General features: G+C 43.7%; 1 long non-coding RNA gene across 1 annotated transcript in view; it reads left to right on the top strand.

Annotated features, from left to right (window-relative positions):
• The window catches only part of LOC103348347 (uncharacterized), a 237,015-nt gene that overhangs the window by 41,150 nt on the left and 173,422 nt on the right, over nt 1–22,443 (top strand). The window lies entirely within an intron of this gene.

Genomic DNA, 22,443 nt, shown 5'->3' with positions numbered 1-22,443 from the left:
TTCCACGGAGGTGGGAGGGACGGCAGCCAACCCGGGAAGAACCAGCAGCAAACCCGGGGAGGGCCGAGCAGACGAAAGAACAGCGCAGGGTCCTGTGTCGTTCCTCCACGAAGACGGGGAGCGACATTCAAGGACAGGACTCTGCTTGAAATTTGACACCTCAGGGTAGCAACAAAGTAAGGGTGGTAAAAAGGACACTTTTGTGCCAAACAAGGTTTCTAGGCAACAGCTTACTTAAGTACTTCAATGTCTCTCATCATTCAGCTTTGCTGACCTTTTGAAACACTTGATAAGCTCATCAGATTTCCATAGGCAAAGAGGTGACATATGCAGTTGATGTGGACAGACATTCAGCTCCTGCCTCCCTCTCCAGCCTCATTTCCACCACTCCTCTCTCTGTCCCAGTCCCACCAAAACATCTTGATGTCCCCTAGACTTTCCCATGTCATGCCCTCCACTTGGAACATCGTGGCTGGACCTGGCAGTCTTAAGATTCAGCTCAAGTTTCACTTCCTTTGGGGCCCTTTTCTTTTGTTTCTTTTTATTTATTTATTTGACAGCAAACTGAACAGACCAAGAGAGGAGAGATGAAGCCAGAACTTCCATCCACTGATTGACTCCCCATGCGACCATTTTCTTAAACCCCTATTCCCTGAAGCTTTACCCTTGCCGCCACCAGTTGAGCTCTGAGGACTACGTGCTCCCCTCCAGGAGAGGATCATACTTTCTCTGGAAGTCTGCAGTGAGCTCCCTGAGAGAAGGATGTTACGTTTTCCATATGTATTCCACCCACCTAGCATTTTGTCTGGCATACAGTGGGGACTCACTAAATGTATATTTGAATGAGTGATTTTTCAGTGCAGGATGGACATGACTTCTTAGGAATCTAATGAATATTGAGTCAGTCTGTGCACCTATCCTTCCATCCAGTAACCCCTATCAACTGCAAACCATGAGCTAGCATTGAGGCAGATGTGGTCACTGTTATCTCGACTATGGAGGTTATAACCAAAAGGAAGAGCAAGTATTAAACAGTTACAGATTTATTTTTCCCCATTGTACTTATCATGACCTCAAATTCAACTCTTTCTACTTCTGTTTATTGTCTGATATTAGACTATAATGTGCTCTAAGAGAGCAAGGACTTTCTCTAGCCCACTTCTGTGTCTGGAATAGTACCTGCTACATTGCAGATGTTTAATTAATATGTGTTGACTAAATAAACTTTAACTGTCTTGGGTCACATTTAAAGGGACTAAGGATGCATATATGTGGTGTTTTTAAAAAGATACAATAAAGCAACCTCCATTTAGGCATACTTCAAATGATAAATGATTAAATATGTTTATTACATTTCTCCACCCCAGAAGCCTTTTATTTGAGGAATACAAACAATGCATTTATTAAGTACAACTTTAGTAACATGTTGATTCTTCCCACCATACCCGACCTCCCACCCATACTCCTACTCCCCTTGCTCCTCCATATCCTATTCCTACTCTTATTTTTTTACTAAGATATATTTTCAATTAATTTTATACACATACAATTAACTCTATACTAAGTAGAGAATTCAACAAATTGTATGAGAAAACTGTTCCTCAACATTTGAGATAAGGGCTGTTCAAAGTGTTAATTTCACTTCTGTAGATTATCTTTTAGGTACTTTATTACTTATTACTGTCCTTGCTCCAGGGATTGATTTTTTGCTCCTTTATCAAAGATAAGTTGGTTGTAAATGTGTGGATTGATTTCTGGAGTTTCTATTCATTCCATTAATCTATCCATCTGTTTTTGTACCAGTACCAGGCTGTTTTGATTACGACTGCCCTGTAGTATGTCTTGAAATCTGGTATTGTGATGCCTTTAGCTTTAGCTATTTGGGGTTACCTATGTTTCCCTATGAATTTCAGCATCATTTTTTCTATATCTGAGAAGAATGTCCTTGTTATTTTGATAGGTATTGCATTGAATCTATAAATTGCTTTCAGTAGTATGGACATTTTGGTGATGTTGATTCTTCCAATCCATGAACATGGAAGATTTTTCCATTTTTTGTGTCTTTTTCTTTTTTTTAATATTTTATAATTCTCATCATAGAAATCTTTGACATTCTTGGTTAAATTTATTCCAAGTTATTTGATTTTTTATTGTAGCTATTGTGAATGGGATTGATCTTAGAAGTTCTATCTCAGCCGTGGCTGTGTATACAAAGGCTATTGATTTTTGTGTATTGATTTTATATCCTGCCACTTTATCAAACTGTTCTATGAGTTCCAATAGTCTCTTAATGGAGTCTTTTTTATCCCCTATATATAGAATCATGTCATCTGCAAATAGGGATAGTCTGATTTCCTCCTTCCCAATATATATCCCTTTGATTTCTTGTTCTTGCCTAATGGTTCTGGCTAAAACTTCTAGGACTATATTGAATAGCAGTGGTGAGAGTGGGTATCCTTGTCTGGTTCTGGATCTTAGTGGGAATACTTCCAACATCTCCACATTCAATAGAATGCTGGCCATTGGTTTGTCATAAATTGCCTTGATTGTGTTGAGGAATGTTCCTTCTATATCCAATTTGCTTAAAGTTTTCATGAAAGAATGTTGTATTTCATCAAATGCTTTCTCTTCATCTACTGAGATAATTATATGTTTTTTGTTCTTCAGTTTGCTAATTGATGTATCACATTGATTGATTTTGCAAATGTTGAACCATCCCTGCATACCTGGGATAAATCCCACTTGGTCTGGGTGAATGATCTTTCTGATATGTTGTTGGATTCACTTGACCAGTATTTTGTTGAGGATTTTTGCATCTGTTGTTCAGGGAAATTGGTCTGTAGTTATCTTTATCTGTTGCATCTTTTTAAGGTTTATGAATTAAGGTGATACTGGCTTCATAGAAGAAGTTTGGGAGGATTCTCTCCCTTTCAGTTGTTTTGAATAACTTGAGAAGAATTAGAGTTAGTTCTTTAAATGTCTGGTAGAATTTAGCAGTGTATCCATCCGGTCCTGGGCTTTTCTTTGTTGGGAGGGTCTTTATTACTGATTCAATTTCTATCTTGGTTATGGGTCTGTTTAGGTTTTCTATGTCTTCATGGCTCTGTTTAGGCAGGTTTTATGTGTCCAGAAATCTATCTGTTTCTTCCAGGTTTCCTGGTTTGTTGTCATACAGCTCTTTGTAGTAATTTCTGATGATTCTTTTTATTTCTGTGATGTCTTGTTACATTTCCTTTTTCATCTCTAATTTTATTGATTTGGGTCTTCTCCCTCTTTTTTTTTTTTTTTTTTTTTTTGTTAGTTGGGCCAATGGTATGTCAATTTTATTTATTTTTTCAAAAGCCAGCCTTTTGTTTTTGCTGATTTTTGTATTTTTTGTTTCAATTTTGTTTATTGTTTAGTTTTAATTATTTATTTCCTTCTATTAGTTTTGGGTTTGCTTTGCTGTTTTTCTAGGTCCTTGGGATGCATTGATAGATTGTTTATTTGGTGCCTTTCCAATTTGTTGATGTAGGCACCAGTCGCTATAAACTTTCCTCTTAACTCTGCTTTCGTTGTATCTGATACATTTTGACGTGTTGTTGTCTTCATTCATTTCCAGAAAATTTCTGATTTCTCTTCTCATTTCTTCTATGATCCACTGTTCATTCAGGAGCATGTTGTTCATTCTCCATGTGTTTACATATGGTCTAGAGATTCTTGAGTTGCTGATTTCCAGCTTCATTCCATTGTGGTCTGGGAAGATGCATGGTATGATTTCATTATTTTGAATTTGCTGAGACTTGCTTTATGGCCTAGTATGTGGTTAATCCTAGAGAAAGTTCCATGCACTGGTGAGGAGAATGTGTGTTCTGTATCTGTAGGATGAAAAGTTCTGTAGATATATGTTAGGTCCACTTGGTTGATTAACTCTGTTGTTTCCTTGCTGATTTTCTGTCTGGTTGATCTCTCCATTGCTAAAAGTTGAGTATTAAAGTCCTCCATTACTAGTGTATTGGAGTTGTTTTGCCCTTTAGATCCATTAACATTTATTTTAAATAGCCAGGTGCCTTGTAATTAGGTACATATACATTTATTACAGTCATATATTCCTGTATAATTGATCCCTTACTCATTATATAGTACCCTTCTTTGTCTCTTTTAAGTTTTTGTATTAAAATCTATTTTGTCTGGAATTAGGATGGCTACACCATCTCTTTTTTGGTTTCTGTTAGCATGGAATATCTTTTTCTATCCTTTCACTTTCTTTTTCATTTATTTATTTGACAGGCAGAGTGGAGAGAGAGAGAGAGAGAGAGAGAGACAGAGAGAAAGGTCTTCCTTTTTCTGTTGGTTCACCCCCCAGTGGCCGCTGTGGCTGGTGCACCACGCAGATCCGAAGCCAGGAGCCAGGTGACTCCTCCTGGTCTCCCATGCGGGTGCAGGGCCCAAGGACTTGGGTCATCCTCCACTGCACTCCCAGGCCACAGCAGAGAGCTGGACTGGAAGAGGAGCAACTGGGACAGAATCTGGTGTGCCCGTGCCGCAGGCAGAGGATTAGCCTATTGAGCTGCGGCGCTGGCCTCCATCCTTTCACTTTCAATCTGCATGTATCTTTGTTGATGAGATGTGTTTCTTGAAGGCAGAAGATAGATGGGTTTTGTTTTTTAATCCATTCTGCCAGTCTGTATCCTCTAACTGGAGAATTGAGACCATTAACATTCATGATGGGGCCAGCTCTGTGTTGTATTGGAAAAAGCCACTGCCTGCAGTGCTGGCATCCCATGTGGGTGCCAGTTAAAGACCCAGCTGCTCTACTTCTGATCCAGCTCTCTGCTGAGACCTGGGAAAACAGTAGAAGATGGCCCAAGTCCTTGGGCCTCTGCACCTGTGTGGGAGACCCAGAAGAAGCTCCTGGCTCCTGGCTTTGGATCAGCGCAGCTCTGGCCATTGTGGCCATAAATCTTTAAAAAAAAATTCAAGGCAACTATTGATAAGTAACGACTTGGCACTGCCATTTTCCCATAAATATTCCTGTTGTTTACTTTGGGTTTCCTTTGTACTTTTGCTGGGAGATTTTTTTTGTATTCACCTTCTTTCATAGGGGTGACCATGTTTCTGTGTTTCTATGTGTAGCACATACTTAAGCATCTTTTGTAAGGCTGAATGAGTGGTGACAACTTCTTTCAATTTCTGTTTGTTATGGAAAGTCTTTATTTCACCTTCATTCCTAAATGAGAGCTTTGCAGGGTACAGTATTCTGGGGGGATAGTTTTTTTCCTCTTAAGATTTGGAATATATCTTGCCATTCTTTCCTAGCCTGTAGGGTTTCTGATGAGAAGTCCACTGTGAGTCTAATTGGAGATCTTCTGAAAGTAATCTGGTGTTTCTCTCGTGAACAGGCTCTTCCCTCAGCTTTATCGTCAGTGTCTTGGGCTGCTGCCATCTGGCTTTGCCTCACTCCAAAGCTGGTGCTGTGCCTCTCAGCCTCTTTGGTCCTGAGATGTGCATGTCCATACCCTCCACATAGGTCCATAGTGTCCCCCAAATTTGCATGGAGTTTCCTCTGCTGTTTTCTCCTTAGCCCTTTCCGGAGATTGCATTCTAATTTTTTTTGTTGTTTTTGTCAACTATCCTCCTCTAGACTAGAGCATTAGGCTTCTTCCCTCTTCTACCATCTTGAAAAAAAAAACTAAATGATTAAATATTAAAACTCAGTCTGGTCGGCGCCGCGGCTCACTAGGCTAATCCTCTGCCTTATGGTGCTGGCACACCGGGTTCTAGTCCCTGTCAGGGCACCACATTCTGTCCCGGTTGCCCCTCTTCCAGGCCAGCTCTCTGCTGTGGCCAGGGAGTACAGTGGAGGATGGCCCAAGTGCTTGGGCCCTGCACCCCATGGGAGACCAGGAGAAGCACCTGGCTCCTGCCATCGGATCAGCGTGGTGCGCCGGCTGCAGCACACCTGCTGCGGCGGCCATTGGAGGGTGACCCAACGGCAAAGGAAAACCTTTCTCTCTGTCTCTCTCTCTCTCTCACTGTCCACTCTGCCTGTCAAAAAAAAAAAAAAAAAAAAAAAACTCAGTCTGTGGCTGGTGTTGTGGCACAGTGGGTTAAGCAGCCGCCTGCAATGCCAACATCCCATATGTATGCTGGTGCAAGTCCTGGCTGCTCCATTTCTGATCCAGCTTCCTACTTATACACCTGGGAAAACTCTATGATGCTGCATGGTGACAATAATTTATTCCCCACTCCCAGCTAGAATGTCTAAGATTGAGTCAAGATGACAACAAAGAATTTTGTGATAGAAACTTGATGTACTTCTCAGGTTTAGATTACTTTTGAGATTCTCCTGGCATTATCAGTGAAAAACTTTGTTGGATCCTAATGTGTGATAATAACAGAGGACATAACACAGAGTTATTAGGTCAGCAAGGCACAGCCACAGTATCAATCTTAACCTGGTTTTAAAGGGGTATTCCAGACAGCAGTGTCTGCCCTTGCAGTTCTATTTAGGCGAAAAAAAAAAAAAATCAGCATGAAAACAACAGGAGACAGTTGCTCAAATACTCTCCTTCTTTCAATCCCACTTTGTCATTGGAGGCTTGAATGACTGGGTCAGGGTTGGCCTTGGTGTGTTGGGAATTTGGCTTGTTGGTGGCAGAGAAGCAGCGTTTCCCAGGGAATTGATCTTTAATATGCGGAGACTTAGGCATCCCCAAGGGAATCCTAAACCTGACCAAGAGAACTGGAAGATGGAGGCAAAGCTGGAAACCATGGAAACCAGACAAGAGAGGGAGAAGGAGAAAATATTATTGCCTGGGCTGCTTCAACAAAAGTACCATGAACTAAGTGACCTAAGCAGCAGAAATTGATTGTCTTATGGTTCTGCAGGCTAGAAATCTGAATCAGAATGTCTGCAGGAGTTGGTACCTTCCAGGAACTGGAGTGGGAGAGTCTGTTCTGTGCCTCTCTCCTAGCATCTGATATTCTTGGCTTGCAGTTGGCATTCGCCCTGCATCTTCATGTGGTTTTCCCTGTGTCTCTCTGTATCCAAATTCTCCCTTTTGCAGGCATATTGGCTTAGAGCCCTCCCCAGTGACCTCATTTTTACTTGATCATTTGCAGGACCCCTGTTTCCAATCAAGGTTTTACCAGCAGGATTTAAATCTATCTATAAATAGATATATTGAGTACATAATGCATCTCAGAACAAAGAGGGGTAGGAGAGAGAAGCATGGAGGGTTGGGGGTAACCTGGAGAATTCCTGTGAAAGCCAGAACACAGTGTAGCCTAGCACAGGGCCTCAGCAACCTCAGCCAGTGTAGGAGGAGGAGCATGGAGCTGCTCAGCTTGGGCATGTGCCAGTAATTGAACCAAGAAAAGGATCTCCTCGAAGTGGCTGGGACTTCTTAGAAAGAAGCACATAACCACAGTGCTTTATTTCTGAAAGAAATAGAATGTCCTTTCTGGATCCGACCATCAGAGGTAATCTGGTGACTTGGGAAGTATATTGGGTCACAATGGGTCTCATGCCACTTGTCCAGTACTGGCTGTGGGACCTTGCCTCTTTAGGGGTCAGTCTCCTTACCTTTCAAATGGGGCCAGTGAGATATTTGTGGAATTCATAGGCAATTAAATGGGAAAAGTATCTGCTCTCCAAAGGTGCTTAGTGTAAGTCAGTCCCCAATTTTCCTCCTCTGAAAGCAAGCTCTCAAGAGAGGGCTCCAGTTTAATAAAGTAGTTTCTAGTTTTCATGGTAGTGTTAGAGATCTTTTAGGAGGATAGGGTGGGAGTCATCTAAATGCTTTGGTTAGATTCTCCTACTTTATTCAAGACATCGGGAGAAAGGCTAAGATGGAAATGTGGGTAGAATTGGGGCCGGCGCCATGGCTTGCTTGGTTAATCCTCTGTTTGCAGCGCCAGCATCCCTTATGGGCGCCGGGTTCTAGTCCTGGTTGCTCCTCTTCCAGACCAGCTCTCAACTGTGGCCCAGGAGGGCAGTGGAAGATGGCCCAAGTGTTTGGGCCCCTGCACCCGCATGGGAGACCAGGAGGAAGCACCTGGCTCCTGGCTTCGGACTGGCTCAGCGCTGGCCGTAGCGGCCATTTGGGGAGTGAAACAACAGAAGGAAGACATTTCTCTCTGTCTCTCTCTCACTGTCTATAACTCTACCTGTCAAATAAATAAATAAATAAGAAAGAAAGAAATGTGGGTAGAATTCTTTAGGTGAAGAGATCAGAAGGATCCCATGACAGACCTTCCAGCTCAGTTACTGTCTTTGGATGGAGCCTTGGAATAACCCAAGGTACTGTAGAAAACGTGCCAGATCTGTAGACCAATAATCAGGAAGCTGAAAGGACTCTGCAGAAGAGTACCATGTAATAAAGGATGATATGATGTCTACGAAACATGAAGTATTCCTATATGATTCCTAATATATAATACACAGTTGGCCCTTCTTATCCGTGAGTTTTGCATCTGCAGGTTTAATCAATGGGAGATTAAAAATATTAAAATAAATTGTGTCTGTGTATAGACTTTTCCCTCTTGTTGTTATTCCTGATCAATACCCTATAACAACTATTAGCATAGTGTTTACATTGTATTAGGTGTTCTAAGAGCTCGAGAGAGGACTTGAAGTATGTGGGAGGGTGTGCTTAGGTTATATGCAGATAATATGCCATTTTATGTCTAAAGGACTTGAGCTACCCTTCAGTAACTGGGAGGAGTCCCACATCCAATCTCCAGCAAACACAGAGGTTCAAGCAATAGCTGTTGATGAATTTGTGTATTTCGAGTTAAGGCCCTCAATGCTTTTTCTGTGAATGTGGGCCTGCTGATGAAAGTTCTACTCTTTTTTTTGACTCACTATTACCGTAAACTATTATCAACATTTTCCTGTTTGTTGTGCAGAACCTTAGATTCTTTTCTCTCCAAACTTTTAGAGTTATAGACCTTTTACCTAATATGGCAATGTTATTAGTGTTTTTATCTATTTTCCCTCAAAACTCAATTTTGTTAAAAGTAAAAAGAATGTTTTACGTTCATATTTCATCTGCATATATAATACCTAATGAAATTGCAACATGGGTATTCTCGGGAGCATGGATAATTTCAATTGAGTCTTGGAGAGCATACAGTTCAGTTAGTGGGAACTGACACCCTCAGACACATAAACGTAGACCTTTCCAGCTGCCTCCGCTCAGTGGGTGTCTGGTGACAAGTCTCTGGTTTTAGAGAGGAACCAGAGTCCTACACTTACCCAGAGAGTTGGTTAACTGAAGATAGGCTAAATGTTTTCACTGTGTGACTTGACATGGGAAACCACAGATTCAACTTCTGACAGATTTCTGTACATCCTTTGGTAAGATTTTGCCCTCAAAATTACCATCACCATCTTTCCAACAACAACTCAGAAATGCTAGGATAATCTTATTTCATTCTTTAGGACTTTATGCATATAGGTATAATGGGGTATCACACTGGTATGTAAGTATCTTTGATTTTATTGTGAATCTACCTGTTTGTTCAACACTCTATCAAACATTTACAAAACACCTGCTCTTGCTGTTTGTTGGACTACGGTGGTCAATGAGGTCCTTGCCCTCAGGCGTTTATAGTCTAGTGGGGCAGCCAGGTCAGTCAATTGGCAGTTACCAACCAGCTGTTAGCCAGAGAGATGACCCAAGAAAGCAACAGTACACATTCCACTGGGAGCTCTGTTCCTGCCGTAGTGAAATCCAGAGAGGAGGTGTGCATTCAGTAACTGGCATCTGAAGAGCACCTTCCGAGTTCCATATAAATGACAGGACACTGTGGTAGGAGTGATCTTTGAGATAGGTGCCAGGTCTCAGGAAGCATCCAGGAGCGGTACTGGGGATAAGGCAACTGCTTGTAGGAGGTGAAGTTCCTCTAGTCTGTAAGTGCCCTCAGAGTAGAGAGCTGATTGCTCTGGTGCTAATTCCCCAGTTCCTGGGACAATTCTTTGTAGACCTTGCGTGCATAATCAACATTCAAATGAATCAATGAACTGCATCCTGAAGAGGAGTTACTTAGAGGCTGGGGGCCCTATTCCTGGCCTGGCCCTGTGCTGGGAATACAAAGATGAGTGAGATATGGCCTTTGCCCTGAACTAGGAGATTATAATATCCTACTTCTGCCTAAATCCTCATTGTGTATCCGCAGTGTAAAGTGAAACACTGGCAAACGTGAGCATGCCTTTATAATTACTGACTACCTCAAATATTTATCAAATCTACTCTCCTTGTTATTCCTTGCAACATTACAAGCTCCAGTGTTGGTATAAAATGGCATCATTCAGTCATTAGTCATGTTGTGTCATAAAGCCATTCGTGCTCAACTCCTAGAATGTGCAATGCCCAGCAGGGTGCAGGCCACTGGATGTAGTTATCCATTTCTCTGAGGATTCTCCATGTGCCTTTTCAAATATTCACCATCCCCTCAAACTCTCATCAGCACATAGCACCCAGAGGAAAGTGGCAAGTCAACATCAAGTATTATCAGGGCTAGCTCTTGCTGGCTCGTGATTTGCTCCAAGTGACCAGAGGTTTCAAGCTAATCTCAGAACAAATGAGTTTGAATGAGGTTCCCTCAGTTCATTATAGTTGCCTCTGCTCAAACTTGACATTCCTGAACCACCATGGTAGCTATAGTAGGTCACTAAAGCGAATGATGCAAGGCAAAACAGGATGACATGGCCATGCGGTACGTATCAAGTTAGTGTGAATAAATGCTACAGTCAGCCGGACAGGAAACCCTACATTTACATACCTTTTCCCCAGTATTAAAGGCAAACTGAGGCAGAAGTAGATTCATGATTTCATATTAGGGCAAGCAACAGATTATGGGTAGAAAAATTTGTTGAGTGCTCAACAAGTTATATTGTGAGTTTTGTTTGCAAAGAGAAAGTCCATCTGCATTTCTAAATGGGACATCTTCATGTTTACCATTTCTTCCCAGCTCTTTGTTTTTCCTTCCCTGAGAGCTGAACCCCAAACAACAACCTTTTCCAAGTTCTCATTGCCATGTGTACTCTTGGGAACCTATATGCCAGACCCAAGCAGGAATTCACTTCTATCCCACTTATGTCCCCCACATGCCCTCAACCCTGCCCAGCTGGAGGGTCACATTCCATTTCATAAATAGCATCAAAGAGAAGTCACTTTGAGAGCAGAGAGCAGTAGTGTAAGTAGAAGTCACAGCCCTCCAAGCAATGACTAATGTAGCAGACAGGCTTCTCTTTGTCCATTGTTAACTGATAATGAATAGCTCTCCAGCCTCCTATTTCTACCTCTAGAGAAAGAAGATGGAGGAAGTAGACAGAGAACTTTCCTCTCAGAAATTCCTGGCTCTCTCTTGTGCTGTTGCCTTTGCACTTGCCCCACTTGTCACTAAGTCCAGTCATGAAGTTTTGGCAAGTTCGAACCTCTTATAAATCAGAAGTCTTAGCTCTGGTGGGTGTTCTAAGAAATGTCCCAATACTTGTGAGTTAGAGGACATCAGGTCTGGTTCTATCTCAGACACCAGACAGCCATGTGTAGCCGTAGGCATGCTGACTTCCTGATCTAAGCTTTGATTTCCTGGTCTGCAAAGTGAGGGTATTGGACCCAGACCAGGTCACTAAATGGAGTACTCCAAAATACATGAAAGCATGTATTTTGTCTGTATAGTACTTTTTTCCAAAATTTTAATTAATATCTATAATTTAAAAATGGGCTCAGCAAAAGCAAAAAAAATCCAATTTAAAAAATTGGTGGCTGGCGCCACAGCTCAATAGGCTAATCCTCTGCCTTGTGGCGCCAGCACACCGGGTTCTAGTCCTGGTCGGGGCGCCGGATTCTTTCCCGGTTGCCCCTCTTCCAGGCCAGCTCTCTGCTGTGGCCAGGGAATGCAGTGGAGGATGGCCCAAGTGCTTGGGCCCTGCACTCCATGGGAGACCAGGAGAAGCACCTGGCTCCTGCCATCGGATCAGCGTGGTGCACCGGCTGCAGTGCGCCGGCCGCAGCGGCCATTGGAGGGTGAACCAATGGCAAAGGAAGACCTTTCTCTCTGTCTCTCTCTCTCACTGTCCACTCTGCCTGTCAAAAAAAAAAAAAAAAAAAAAAAAATTTGGCAAAAGACTTGAATAGATATATCTCCAAAAAAGACATAAAATTGGTCAACTAGCATATGAAAGGATGCTCAACAGCACTAATCTTAAAAGAAATGCAAATCCAAACAGTGATATACTTCTTCATACCTATCGGGGCAACTACTATCAAAAGAACAACAGGTCGGCGCTGTGGCTCAATAGGCTAATCCCCCGCCTAGCGGAGCCGCCACACCGGATTCTGTCCTGGTTGCCCCTCTTCCAGTCCAGCTCTCTGCTGTGGCCAGGGAGTGCAGTGGAGGATGGCCCAAGCCCTTGGGCCCTGCACCCCATGGGAGACCAGGAGAAGCACCTGGTTCCCGCCTTCAGATCAGCGCGATGTGCCTGCCGCGGCGGCCATTGGAGGGTGAACCAACGGCAAAGGAAGACCTTTCTCTCTGTCTCTCTCACTGTCCACTCTGCCTGTCAAAACAAACAAACAAACAAACAAACAAACAAAAAAATGAGTTGGTGAGGGTTGGTATCCTTACATATTGGTGGTGGTAATGTAAAATGGTATATTTGCTCTCAGTATGGTGCTAAGAACATTTAGAAATGAAATTGTCATCTACAGCAAGTCCATCCAAGATAAATATCTGAAAGAATTAAAAGTACAGACTCAAAGAGATATTATTTGTACATTCATGTACACTTATAGCATTGCTACTCGAAATAACTGGAAGGTATAAGCAATCCAGTGTCCATCAACAGGTCAATGGAGAAGAAAATATGGTGTATACACATATTAGCTTATTATTTAACCTTTAAATGGATGGGAGAAATATAGATTAAAATCACAATTAAAAAAAAAAAGATGAAAGGTAACAAGTATTGGTAAGGATATGGAGAAAGGAAACCTTAGTACTGTGTTGGTGGGAATGTCAATTAGTACAGCCATCATGGCAAAATGACGAGGCCGGCACTGTGGTTCACTTGGCTAATCCTCTGCCTGCGGCACTGGCACCCAAGGTTCTGGTCCTGGTTGGGGTTCCGGATTCTGTCCCAGTTGCCCCTCTTCCAGGCCAGCTCCCTGCTGTGGCCAGGGAGTGCAGTGGAGGATGGCCCAAGTGCTTGGGCCCTGCACCCCATGGGAGACCAGGAGAAGCACCTGGCTCCTGGCTTCAGCTCAGCGCGATGCACCAGCTGGCACTGCGGCCGTGGCGGCCATTTGGGGGATGAACCAATGGAAGGAAGACCTTTCTCTCTGTCTCTTTCCGTCTCTCACTGTCTAACTCTGCCTGTCAAAGGAAGGAAGGAAGGAAGGAAGGAAGGAAGGAAGGAAGGAAGGAAGGAAGGAAGGAAGGAAAAATGACGGAGGTGCCTTGAAAAACTAAAAATAGAACTATATTATCCTCTAATATCACTGCTGGGTGTATATCTAAAGGAAAAGAAATCAGTTTGTTGAAGAAATATCTGTATCCTCATGCTCATTGCATTATTCACAGAACCCATGATCTGCAAACAACTTGTCTATCAATGAATGAATGGACAAAGGAAACATGGTTTATATACATGATGGAATACTATTCATCTTTTAGAAAGAAGGAAATCCTGCCATTCGCAACATGGATGATCTGGGAGGACACTATGTTAATTACAATAAGCTAGCCACAGAAAGACAAATACTACATGATCTCACTCATGTGGAATTAGAGAAAACTGAGCTCAGAAGCAGAGAATAGGATGGTGTTACCAGGGGCTTGGGAGATGCTAGTCAAAAGATAGAAAGTTTCAGCTAGGTAGGAAGAGTAAGTTTAAGAGCTTTACTGTGCGGCCGGCGCCGCGGCTCACTAGGCTAATCCTCCGCCTAGTGGTGCCGGCACACCGGGTTCTAGTCCCGGTCGGGGCAGCGGATTCTGTCCCGGTTGCCCCTCTTCCAGGCCAGCTGTCTGCTGTGGCCAGGGAGTGCAGTGGAGGATGGCCCAAGTGCTTGGGCCCTGAACCCCATGGGAGACCAGGAAAAGCACCTGGATCCTGGCTCCTGCCATCCGATCAGCGCGGTGCGCCGGCCGCAGCGCGCTGGCCGCGGCGGCCATTGGAGGGTGAACCAATGGCAAAGGAAGACCTTTCTCTCTGTCCTTCTCTCTCTCACTGTCCACTCTGGCTGTCAAAAAAAAAAAAAAAAAGAGCTTTACTGTGCAATGTGATCACTGCAGTTAATAAAAGTATATGCCCACAATTAATGCTATATCAGTGTTCTTAAGAATTGCTGACAGAGCACATTTGAAGTGCTATCACATACATGAACACAAAAGATAAATAGGTAAGGTAATGCATATGTTAATTATCTTTATTTAGCCATCCTAAAATATGTACATATTTCAAAACAACATGCACATGAAAAATATACATAATTTTGAGGCAGGAGCTGTGGCATAGTAGGTAAAGCCACCACCTGCAATGATGGCATCCTCTATGGGCACTGGTTCAAGTCCCAGCTGCTTCACTTCTAATCCAGCTTCTGGCTAATGGCCTGGGAAAGCAGTGGATGGTGACCCAAGTGCTTGGTCCCCTGAACCCACATGGAAGACCTGGTGGAAGTTCCTTGCTTCGGCCTGGCGCAGTAGATGGAGGATCTCTCTCTCTCTCTCTCTCTCTCTCTGCCTTTCAAATGAATCTTTTAAAAAAATACATAATTTTAATTTGTCAATTAAAAATCATCTTTTGGGAAGAGCAAGTTGATTACTAAGATCTGGGATAAGGTAATTTTTTTTTAACTTTTATTTAATGAATATGAATTTCCAAAGTACAGCTTATGTATTACAGTGGCTTTCCCCCCCCTTAACTTCCCTCCCACCCGCAACCTTCCCCTTTCCCACTCCCTCTCCCCTTCCATTCACATCAAGATTCATTTTCAATTCTCTTTATATACAGAAGATCCGTTTAGTATACATTAAGTAAAGATTTCAACAGTTTGCACCCACACAGAAACACAAAATGAAAAATACTGTTTGAGTACTAGTTATAGCCTTAAATCAAAATGTACAGCACCTTAAGGACAGAGATCCTACATGTGGAGTAAGTGCACAGTGACTCCTATTGTTGACTTTACAAATTGACAGTCTTGTTTATGGCCTCAGTAATCTCCCTATGCTCTAGTCATGAGTTTCTGTGGGGAGCAACCCGGACTAGACTGTTACTCGAATTAAGACTTATTCTATGCATCTGCTCTCCCACAATATGGCGCTGGGAGAGGAGAAAACAGCTTCTACCCAGCTGCCTCCAGTTCAACCAATAAACAGCAGGACCTGCTCCTGATTGGAGGAGAGCAGCATACTCGGCGTGTGGGCAGCCGAGTTGGGATTGGCAGAGGAGGACTATAAAGGAGGAGAGAGACGGCATGCACCAGGAACATCTAAGGGGAACATCTAAGAGGAACACCTGTGCAGCCCCTGAGAGAGCCAGCCGGTGGTGTGCCGCTCCCCTGCGGAAGTGGGGAATGTGGCCAGGGGGAACCGCCCTTCCACGGAGGTGGAAGGGATAGTAGCCAACCCGGGAAGAACCAGCAGCAAACCCGGGGAGGGCCGAGCAGACGAAAGAACAGCGCAGGGTCCTGTGTCGTTCCTCCACGAAGACAGGGAGCGACATAATGGTGCCGTGACTCGGATAGGAAGCCTAGGCAGGGTTTAGTGTCGTTCCTCCATGAAGAGGGGGAGCGACATAATGGTGCCGTGACTCGGATAGGAAACCTAGCTCGGATAGGAAACTTAGGAGGGAAGAAACGGGAAGAACTGGGAAAATACCGGAGAGAGAGACTAGCAAACAGCCTAGGGAAAGGCCGGACGAAAAAGGTGCCGGAAGAAGCTATTGAAAGCCTAGGCATAGACTCAGATACGGACTACGGGGGGAAGCTGGGTGAAATCTCTAAGGTCGAAAGCGAAAGTGAAAGCTAGAACAAACAGACTCGGATGCGGACTGTGGGGAGAGGCCAGGAGAAATGAGGGAGGAGTATTGTTGGAGGAAAGCTTGGGGAAACATACCGGGTAGAGAAAAATGTTAGGGAAATTGAAGCCGCGGGGGGCAGGCCGAGGCGGATACGAAAGCCACTTTGGGATTCTCAAGTTAGCCCGGGAATAGGGGGCGAAAAGTTGAAACCAGAAGCGGAAACGTAAGCCAGATTGGGATCCGTCTGATTAGCCCGGGGAGCAAAGGACGGGAAGCCAAATCGTGGGGCGGAGACGTGAGCTGGGTTGAATTTGCCAGGCTAGCCCGGGGAACTTAGATTGAATACTAGTGGCGGAGACGTAAGCTACGCTGTGTGACTCGCGGAGGCTGCCGCGCGCAGAGAGAGCGTGCGGGGCACAAGTAGATAGGGAACGCTGGGCTAAGTGCGAGACCGCGGAGTGTGCGCGCAAAGCCGAGCCGCGCAGATGAGAGAGGCGCGGGCTGAAGCGGCTCAGAGCCGGAAAGCCGCCGAGAAGCAGCCTCGGGGCGGGCGCCGGGACGCCGCAGGGATAAGAGAAACAGAAGTTTAGAGGTAAAATGAGAGAAATAGGAATGCTGGAAGATAGAAGTAAAATGAGAGAAATAGGAATGCTGGAAGATAGAAGTAAAATGGGAGAAATAGGAATGCCCGGAGATAGAGAAATAGAGAAATAGAAAGGCCTCCCCACAACACTGCAATGAGAAGGCTTGGATTCGGTCTGCCTGATTAGTGAGGCGATGAGCACCTGCGGGCGGCTAGCAGCTTATGCGCCGCAGGTCACCGAAGACAGGCACGAATTAACATCAGTAAGGCCTCCCCACAATACCGCAATTAGAAGGCTTGGATTCGGTCTGCCTGATTAGTAAGGCGGTAAGCACCAGCAGGCAGCTTGACCAGAGTATGAGCTGCAGGTCACCGAAGATAGGCACGAATCAACACCAATAAGTCACCCCACAACATGGCAATGAGAGAGCTTGGATTTGGTCTGCCTGATTAAGGCGGTAAGCACCAGCAGGCGGCTCGACCAGAGTATGAGCCGCAGGTCACCGAACACAGGCACGCATCAGTGCCTAAAAACCTCCTCACAACATGGCGAAGAGAGGACCCGGATTCGGTTTGCCTGATTGATAGGACTTGTAAGAACCTGTGGCAACTCTAGCAAGTAGAGCAGAGTGTGTGCCGCGGGACACCGAAGACAGGCGCGTATCAACGCCAAAAAATAAAAAGAAAGGGGGATCTGTGGGGAGCAACCCGGACTAGACTGTTACTCGAATTAAGACTTATTCTATGCATCTGCTCTCCCACAATATGGCGCTGGGAGAGAAGAAAACAGCTTCTACCCAGCTGCCTCCAGTTCAACCAATAAACAGCAGGACCTGCTCCTGATTGGAGGAGAGCAGCATACTCGGCGTGTGGGCAGCCGAGTTGGGATTGGCAGAGGAGGACTATAAAGGAGGAGAGAGACGGCATGCACCAGGAACATCTAAGGGGAACATCTAAGAGGAACACCTGTGCAGCCCCCGAGAGAGCCGGCCGGCAGTGTGCCGCTCCCCTGCGGAAGTGGGGAATGTGGCCAGGGGGAACCGCCCTTCCACGGAGGTGGAAGGGATAGTAGCCAACCCGGGAAGAACCAGCAGCAAACCCAGGGAGGGCCGAGCAGACGAAAGAACAGCGCAGGGTCCTGTGTCGTTCCTCCACGAAGACAGGGAGCGACAAGTTTCCAAGGCTATGGAAGCCTTTTGAGTTCACTGACTCTTATTTTATTTAGACAAGGTCATAGTCAAAGTGGAAGCTCTCTCCTCCCTTCAGAGAAAGGTACCTCCTTCTTTGATGACCTGTTCTTTCAACTGGGATCTCACTTGCAGAGATCTTTCATTTAGGTTTTTTTTTTTTTTTTTTGCCAGAGTATCTTGGCTTTCCATGCCTGAAATACTCTCATGGGCTTTTCAGCCGGATCCAAAGGCCTTAAGGGCTGATTCTGAGGCCAGAGTGCTGTTTAGGACATCCGCCATTCTATGAGTCTACTGTGCATCCCACTTCCCATGTTGGATCCTTCTCTCCCTTTTTTGTTCTATCGGTTAGTATTTTCAGACACTAGTCTTGATTATGTGATCTCTCTGATTCTTAGTCCTATCATTATGATCAATTGTGAACAGAAATTGATCACTTGGACTAGTGAGATGGCATTGGTACATGCCACCTTGATGGAATTGAATTGGAATCCCCTGGTATGTTTCTAACTCTACCATTTGGGGCAAGTCAGCTTGAGCATGTCCCAAATTGTACATCTCTTCCCTCTCTTATTCCCACTCTTATATTTAACAGGGATCACTTTTCAGTTAAGTTTCAACACTTAAGAATAACTGTGTATTAATTGCATAACTAAACAAATAGTATTAAGTAGAACAGACAAAAAAAAATACTAGGAGGGATAACGTATTAAGTTGTTCATCAACAGTCAGGGCAATGGCTGATCAAGCCACTGTTTCTCATAGTGTCCATTTCACTTCAACAGGTTTCCTTTTTGGTGCTCAGTCAGTTGTCACCAATCAGGGAGAACATATGATATTTGTCCCTTTGGGACTGGCTTATTTCACTCAGCATGATGTGTTCCAGATTCCTCCATTTTGTTGCAAATGACTGGATTTCATTTTTTTTTTTTTTACTTCTGTATAGTATTCTATAGAGTACGTATCCCATAATTTCTTTATCCAGTCTACTGTTGATGGGCATTTAGGTTGATTCCACGTCTTAGCTATTGTGAATTGAGCTGCTATAAACATTAATGTGCAGACAGCTTTTTTGTTTGGGATAAGGTAATTTTGAAACACTTGTCTTTTGAGAGATCAGCTAAAATATAACCAATGACTCAGTTTGACAATGGTTGTCCCTTTCTTGGTCATTCATTATTTCATCTGCTTATTTATTTAATCTCCTAGTGTCAGTCACTTGTAATAAGCAACATAGTTACCATTCCTGCCCTTATGGAAATTAGGGTGGGGGGAAAGGAAGACAAATAAAAGTAATTTGTAGGCATATGATTGATAGTTTCTGAGTGAAAATTATTGTTTTCCCTTCAACATGTATCCGGCATTTTGGTAGTTGCTCTGGGGTCAGCTTACTTGGGTAGATAAGATAGACATTGAACAAAAATGATAATTTAAGGTTTTGTAGTTTTTATTAGTTCTATGTGGAAGTTGCCACAGAAGTAGCCCTGGTCAGGGCAGGCGATTGTTGCAGTGGTCAGGATTATAGTGGTACATACATTCAGTCTTGAGTCCCAGCTCTGCTGTTTTGTTTTGTTTTGTTTTTAGATTTTTTTTTTTTTGACAGGTGGACAGTGAGAGAGAGAGAGAGAGAGAGACAGAGAGAAAGGTCTTCCTTTTGCCATTGGTTCACCCTCCAATGGCTGCCGCGGCCAGTGACCGCGCTGATCCGGTGGCAGGAGCCAGGTGCTTCTCCTGGTCTCCCATGGGGTGCAGGGCCCAAGCACCTGGGCCATCCTCCACTGCACTCCCGGGCCATAGCAGAGAGCTGTCCTGGAAGAGGGGCAACCGGGACAAAATCTGGCGCCCCGACCGGGACCAGAACCCGGTGTGCCAGCGCCGCTAGGCGGAGGATTAGCCTAGTGAGCCGCGGCGCTGGCCCAGCTCTGCTTTTGATTCCAGCTTCCTGTGAATGCACACCCTGGGAGACAGCAGGTGATGACTAAGTACTTGTATCCCTGCTACCAGTGTGGCAAACCCAAATTGAATTCCTGGCTTGACTTAACTTGACTGATCTTAGCTTAACTTAACTGATCTTAACTTGGAGAGACTGTTTTAAAAGGCTAGGTTTCTTATATTTGGCAAGAGTATAATATGCATTTACTTTAAAAAGATGAATCATGCCACATATCATTTTGGGTAGCTAATAAAAGAACATTTTGTCACCACTTCATGTATATACACTTTACATATATGTGCAATAATAGCTAACAGTTATTTAGTTTTTTTTTAAAGATTTATTTATTTGAAAGGCAGAGTTATAGAGAGAGGAAGGAGAGAGAGACAGAAATTGTCCATCTACTGATTCACTCCCCAGATAGCCACAACGGAAAGGGCTTGGCTAGGCTGAAGCTAGAAGCTTCTTACAGGTCTGCCACCTGGGTGGCAGGGCTCAACCATTTGGGACATCTGCTACTGCTTTACCCAGAGCATTAGTAGGGTGCTGGATTGGAAGTGGAACAGCTGGTATTCAAATGGGTGTCGATATGGGATGCTGGCATTTCAGGTGGCATCCTAACCACTAGGCCACAACTCTAGCCCTGTCAATATTTGACCTATGGAATTTGACCTCAGAAATTTGAGACATTGATAAAAACTAATCACAGCAAAAAGTTTGTAAAAGGTTATAATTAATAAAGTTTTTATTGTATAAAACTTGCATTGGTGAATTATATCTTTTTTATGAAATATGTGTTCATAAACATTGATTAAATTAAAATATTTTGCTTCGAGCAAATTTTTAAAAAGATTGATTTTTATTTGTTTTAAAGGCAGAGTTAGAGAGAGAGAGGGAGAAATAGAGAGAGAGAGGTCTTCCATCCGGTGGTTTACTTCCCAAATGGCGGTAACAGTGAGGGCTGGGCCAGGTTGAAGCCAGAAGCTTCTTTTGGGTCTCCCACATGAGTGCAGAGCCCCAAACCACCTAGGCCGTCTTCCACTGCTTTTCCAGGAGAATTAGCAGGGAGCTGGATCAGAAGTGGAACAAGCTAGGACATGAACTGGTGCTAGTGTCACAGGTGGTGACTTTACACACTATACCACATGCCAGCTCCAACTTAAAAAACATAAAAAAATCTGGAAACGGTTAAGTTTTTCTCTATAGAAAATGGGTTAAAGCTAAATTGGCTTAATAGCAATCACACCAAAAATTCTTAACCCAAATTAATAAATATTGGTACTACTTAAGTTAAAACGTGTATATTAAATATGCTTCAAAACATAAACGGAGAAAATGGCAAATAAAATGCCATTTTTGCACAGGGACTGTAATACTGTTTGAACATTTGTTCATTATTTGCTGTTTTACTTTGCTGGGACTGCCATAGCAAAATACCACTGATTGAGTGACTTAAACAACAAAGTTTTATTTTCTCTGAGTTTGGGAGACTGAAATCCACTGGTGAAGTGTTAGTTTTCCTCTTTATTTGTTTCTCTGAGATTCGTGGTTTGGGCTTATGGATGACATTCTCCCTATGTCTTCACATGGTCCTCCCTCTGTGCATGTTTGTGTCCTGATCTCTTCTCCTAAAGACACCAATAACATGGGATTAAGGCCAATTCACCTCTAGAAAATCCGTCACACTCTGAGGTTCTGGGGATTGGGACTTCAGTATCTAACTTCAGTGGAGACACAATTCAACTCATCACGTTTGTTTATTATTTGTGTATTAATATACTGTTTTTTTGGAAATGACCCCACAGGCTCACAGATTACTAAGAAATGGAAGCCTCAAGGGGATAGCGTAGTTCCTACCATCTCTCTTTCAGAAAGAGGAATAAATGGAACATTACACAAAGCACATTTTTCCAGCTTTCAATTTCACATCTTAGGACACAAGAAAGGTCTATATTCAAAATTAAAACAATTTCTTTCCATATTTTGTTATCATGGGGGACATCATGTGCTGTGACTAAGCCAGTGCTCATTAGGAATCATGAAACCTCATTTGCATAGTTTAGCAATGATGGAGGAATACTTAAAAGATAAAGTGAAAAATAGGGGCTGGTGCTGTGGCTCACTTGGTTAATCCTCTGCCTGCGGTGCCAGCATCCCATATGGGTGCCAGGTTCTAGTCCTGGTTGCTCCTCTTCCAGTCCAGCTCTCTGCTGTGGCCCAGGAGGGCAGTGGAGGATGGCCCAAGTGCTTGGGCCCATGCACCCTCATGGGAGACCAGGAGGAAGCACCTGGCTCCTGGCTTCGGATCTGCATAGCTCCAGCCATAGCGGCCATTTTTGGGGTGAACCAATGAAAAAGAAAGGTCTTTCTGTCTCTCTCTCTCTCACTAACTCTATCTGAAAAATTAAAAAAAAAAGATAAAGTGAAAAATAGCAAGTTTAGAAACCCAAACCAGGCCACACCCAGACAGCGTGCATCAGGATTAAATTCACAGTACAGCACTATCAAGAGTCTTAGAAGCTTTAAGCATCTTCAGGTACCGTTTGATAATGGAAATTTGGATACAGAACTAGAGATATGAGAAAGGAATGCTTATGAGGTGGTTTGTGCTTAGCTCTTGGAGCCTCTTAGCCAGAGAATTCTAGGGGCTGTTTAATGTGTGAGGGGAGAAGATGTCACAAAGGCATCAATTTTTGATGAAATCTGAAGTGATTCTTTTGAGACTTTC

The sequence above is a fragment of the Oryctolagus cuniculus genome, chromosome 11 (genome assembly GCF_964237555.1).
Source record: "Oryctolagus cuniculus chromosome 11, mOryCun1.1, whole genome shotgun sequence".
Lineage (NCBI taxonomy): Eukaryota > Metazoa > Chordata > Mammalia > Lagomorpha > Leporidae > Oryctolagus > Oryctolagus cuniculus.
This window is presented reverse-complemented; position numbering and strand designations above follow the sequence as displayed.